Below are 5,350 nucleotides of genomic sequence, written 5' to 3'. Positions count from 1 at the left end.
CCGGACAATACGTTCCTGGAGGAAACCTGGAGTGCCGTGGGGCTCAGAGCCTGCTGCCCTGAGCAGCTGTCCCCAGAGCTCCTTTGGTTATTTTGAGGACTTCTGAGAATGCAGGTAAAGTACCTGCTGCAAAGCTTCCCCGTTTCACTTGGATCACTTCCTCTACGACGTATGTTTAATGGCTTCTTAGGGCCTTTTCCTAAGAGATGAGGGTGAAAAAAGAGGATGTGAGGTCCTTAAGGGCAGAGACTGTGTAGAATTCATCAGTGATGCCACGCCCTGCCACTTGGTGGCTGTGTGGCTGTGGAGGGCATGCCCTTTTTCTGCCCTTGGCACCAAGTTAATCCTTAAAGCTTCACATCTTCTTGGCCTCCCATACACAGCAAATGAGTAATCGGGTCCCATGGAGTCTTTAACCATTTCAAATGCTTATTCCTGAATTCCCCCCTCTCCCATACACACTCTAATCCAAGCTCTTGGTGTCTGGGTCCTGAGCTGTATCCAGTAGCTTCTGACCCAGTCCCCTCGACTCCAGGAGTTTGTCCCACAACCTGGAACCCATTGTCCGGGCCACTTCCAGCGATTTCCTCCCTACCTACTACTTTATGCTCCAACTCACCCTCTTGCTCAAACACCATCCCCACAGCCGATCACTTACGGGATTACGGACATAACTTTTTAACCTGCTGTTCGAGGCCTTGCATTTCCAACATTAACTGATTTTTCACCTTTTCTCCCCTGTTCCTATCTGTAAACACCACATTCTAGGGGCCCAAATGTGCCCTTCACATTCCCACATCTTTGCCTCCGCTCCCCGTCTTCTCCGAGCCCCAGGCAGCTCCCGTCATCCCTGCTGCTTTGCCCTCTGCTCTCACAGCTCCCCAGGGGCCCAAGGACCAGGTCACTCAACCATGCAGAGGCCTTTCCCACCTTACTGTTCCAGCCTGCATATGCCTTTCCTCTCCATGCAGATGGCGGTTTCCAGAGGCAGAGCTTATGCTGTCTTCATCTTCATCCTCACCATGGAGGTCAGAACTCTGCACTTGGCAGGGGCTGAGGAAGGATTTTTTGGTGGAACTTGTGCCGCCTAGCCTGAGGGATTCACATGTTGACCCTCCTGACCCACTCCTGCCCTCCTGGCTCTTGGCTTTGGGACTGCGGATGTGCCTGAGGGTCCCGGGGTGCCAACAGGGGTGTCCTGTCACATGGAGCCATCCGGGACTGAGCAGGTTTGCGGGAAACCCCCCAAAAATTCTCCTTACTCTCCAGTTTCCATCCCAGATCATGTCTGGAAATATACATCCATCACCGTGTCTGTGCCAGGCTGGCTGACTTGATGAGTGAGGCTGCTTCCAGCCTATGTAGGTGCCAGTTTTAAGAATGGAAGCAAGGTCATCAGGGAAACCGAGCTGCCACGATCTGCTGAGGCGCTGTCTTCTTTATGTAAATGACGCTGCAGCTCTAATTCAGTGCTGAGGACTGGTGGCGGTCATCTCTGCCGACCCCACCCCTTGCCCTTTCCTAAGCTTCCTCATGCCCCAGTCCCACATCACCCAACTCATGAGTGACAGGACAGCTGAGTGTGTTTCGGGGCAGGCTTGCCTGGCTGTCAAAAAGCTGTTTTGTGTGCCCCTGGGGAGGGACCCGCAGGGAGCCACCGCCAGGCCTTCCTGCTGATGCTGCGCATGGGCCAGCTTTCCTGGCAAGCTTGTGCTTTTTTTCGTAGGTCTCAATGTCACCTCCTCTGGAGCAGAATGATACTTGACTTTGTCTCTTCTCCTACAACTGCTATTCCTGTCCTGTGGACAGAGCAGTGGGGGGCATCTCCCTGACCCAGCCCCTACTCCTGTGCTATGGGACCCTGCCCTCCTGGACGTAATCAGGAGCCAGTTGGCTGGGCCAGGGTGGATGCCCAACCGAGCTCACCCTGTTGGATTCCTTTCCCTGGGGATTTGGAATTGGAATTTGGTGAGAGCTCACTTGGCCCCACAAATGAAGATGTGTAACTGGGAGCTGGGTTGCCGTCTGCCACCTTTAGCTGAAGATGCAGAAAAAGTCGGTCTGTAGGAAAATAAAACCAGTTAGCAGAAGGAGAAGAATGAAGTGGATGAGGGGAGGGAAAGTCCTGCAATGCAGAGGGGTCTGCAAGAGCCAGAAGTCTCTGGGTCCCAGGCCCTCTTGGTCCAGCTGTAGCTCCTGCCTTAGCTCTGAGGGCCTCCTGGCCTCTTGAACTGTATCACCCATTCCTGTTTAGGCAGAGTGGGCTTCTGTTACCACCAAACAAGGCTTCACTAAGGCCACACAGAAGAAATCTTGGGCGATGGTCCGATCAGGCTCTCCCATTAACAGGAGAGGGGTTTGAGGTCCAGAGGCGTGAGTGAGGTGCCCTGCGTGGTGGTCAGGCCGGGACTGTAGGGAAGGTTTTCTGACTCCTGGCCCGGCACTTGGCTCCCTTTGCCCAGTTGGGGCCGGCAGCGCTTTCAGGAATAGGCAGGTGAGGCAGGGGAAGCTCAGGGGTCGCAGCCAGCCGGATCTGGATACAAATCGGTGGGTGCTGCAGACAAGTCACTTGGCATCTCTGAGACTCAGCATTTTCCTCTAGAATGTGGGGGTGATGACATCTAATTAATAGGAGTGTTGTGAGAATTAAATGAGTATATATGGAGGAATTCGATTTTTTAATTACTGCTGTGTCAACGGTAACCATGAGGTCAGAGTGGCCTTTCCAGGATCAAAGGCCTTCAAGTCACAGACTGTTTCCTGACCCATTGACTAATACTCGTCATGGCCAGGCCTGAAATGAAATGAATTTTTATCTACCTCAAAAAGTAAACAAATGACCTACAGCTGTTTTGAGAGGAGGTAGGAAGTTAAACAATAGGAACATGTGAGTGGTGTGGGGGTCAGGACTGGCTGTTCCAGAGGATGGGGTGGGTCCCTTGTAACACAGTATCTCACTCCTGTCACCCCGGGGGCCAGTGACAACAGAGTGAGGTGTAGTTGGCTCGTCCTAGTCCTCACACAGGTAACAGGTGCGGCAGTCCCAGGACCTGACTCGGGCGGTCATCAGAGAGACATGAGGGTGAGTCATCTGGGAGCAATTAAGAGGAGAGGCCCAGGAAGACGCCAGGCTGTGTCATCCACCCCTTTGCTGCCATGGCCCCGGCACAGTGCCCACTCACAGTGTCCCTTCTCCCAGGTCACAGGCCACAGGCCAGCCCAGAAGGTGGCTGAGGATGGGCTCAGGCATCCAACCCTTCTGACTGGAGCCCAGATCCATCTTCTTAGACTCAGCAGCTCTCAGGATCCCCTAATTCCACGGCAACAGGCTGCCCACCCTCCTTCCCAAGGGCTGCTACCCTGACTCCCCGCAGTTGAGTCTCAGCAAGCTGAAGCTGTCCTTTAAAAACATAAGTTAGAACATGTCACTCTTCAGCTCCGAACTTCCCAGAGTTTTCCCACTTTTCTCAGAGCACAATGCAAAGTCAATGGCTCACAGAGCTCTATAGGATCTGTCCTGCTGCCTTCCCCACTCCTAAATTTCACTCCCACTTTCTAGCCATGCTGGTCTCCCTGTTTTCCTTCAAACACAACTCATATCCTCTTGCCTTGAGACCTCTGCACTTACAAATACATCCTCCCAGCCTCCCCCACCACTAGAATTCCCAGTCCTCCAGCTGGCCAGCTCCCTCGCCTCAAAGTTACCTTCTCAGTGGCCCTTTCCCTACGGTCACATGCAAATCACAATGGCCCCAGCCCCAGCAGTCCTTATCTTTCTTACTCTCCTTTATTTTTCTCTCCAGCACACTCATCACGGGCTCACGATGCTATGTAGTTTACTCATTTGTTTGCTGTCTTTTTCTCTGAGAATCTAAGCTTTCTGAGCATGGAGATTTTGTTTCTGTCACTGCTACATCCCAGGGCCCAGAACAGAGGCAGGATCTCTAAGCACCTGTCGAAAGGCCACGGGGACATCAAGAGACTGGGCATGGCGGGTTCTGCGCTAAGAGCTTTTCCAACATTACTTATTTCATTTGATACTTATAACAACCCTGTGAAGTCACTCTGTCATTCTATGAAGCCATTTGAACTGCCATTGTTGCCATTTTATACAGGATGAAATAGACTCAGAGCGAAGGTGATGAAAGAAATCTATCCAAGTTCACAAGATAAGTGGCAGAGCTGAAATTCGAACCCTAGCATTCTCACTTCAGAACCTGTTCCCTCAACAGTCCAGCTTCTCTCAATGTGGTCGCCGGCCCGGCAGCATCAGCACTGTCTGGGAGCTGGTGGGAGATGCAGCATCTCAGGCTCCATCCCAGACCTACAGAATCCGAACCTGCGTTTTGACAACACTTCCTAGCTGAGCCCAGGGCACACTGAAGTCACCACTGTAAGCATGGGGTCTGCTGTACGGAAAACAGGGGCCGCCCGCAACCTGGGGGTCATTCCCCTGCCATTACCCACCCCACCATTCCCGCCTGCTCCCTTATCTGCTGTTGCAGTCCTGAAGGAAGCTGAAAAGGGTCTAGTGCAGGCAGTGAGGCTTTAGGCTTCCTCTCTAGCTGCCCACGGGCCTCTGCGGGTGGCCCAGATTTCCTGTTGATCAGTGAAGTCTCAGCCCCTGCCTCTGTGAGGGAGCCAGGCCTGTCATGGACAGGGCTGTTGGAGAAAACGCTCCCCGTTCATGTAGGGAGCAGCAGGCTGCACCTCTCAAACGCACGCAGAGAGCCCATTTGACGTCAGAGGGACAGCGCTGAGCCTGGGCGAGAAGCCATTTCCACTTGACACTTTCAGGCACTTGGATTAGGAAGGCTGCGAAAACGGAAACAAAACCTACTCTCATTTAGGTTGTTTATGCCCGGGAGCCCACCCTGACGCTCATTTTATCACCAGGAGCCACCTTCGGTCTTGACATTCACTGAGGAGTGGACCTGGATTAAAACCAGACACCTGCTCCAAGCCCTGCAAACACAAGCCTGCTTCTGTGTAAGCCCCGGCCGGCGGACGGCGACTGTGAGACCACGCCAGCAGAGGGCGCTGCGGCCCCGCAGGTCCCTGCCCACCGAGCTCTCCGCAAGGAAAAGCGGCAAGGAAGCAAAAAGGACCATCCGACCAGCCTGGAAGCCTAGACCTGGGTGCCACGCCGTGCCACCACGACTTCCTCTCTGGAATTTTCAGGGGGCCTCAGGAAGACGGACACCGCTGATCTGTGCCTACAGGAAAGCCAGTGGCCCCTCACAGAGGGATCACTTCCAAAAGGCCACCCCAAATCCAGTATTTGGAACTCCCAATAGACTTCCATTCATTCCTTTATTTTCTTGAGTCCCCTTGTGAGCTCAAGTGATCC

This window comes from Saimiri boliviensis, chromosome 19 (genome assembly GCF_048565385.1).
Source record: "Saimiri boliviensis isolate mSaiBol1 chromosome 19, mSaiBol1.pri, whole genome shotgun sequence".
Classification (NCBI taxonomy): domain Eukaryota; kingdom Metazoa; phylum Chordata; class Mammalia; order Primates; family Cebidae; genus Saimiri; species Saimiri boliviensis.
The sequence above is the reverse complement of the archived record's forward strand: the minus strand, read 5'-3'. Positions refer to the sequence as shown.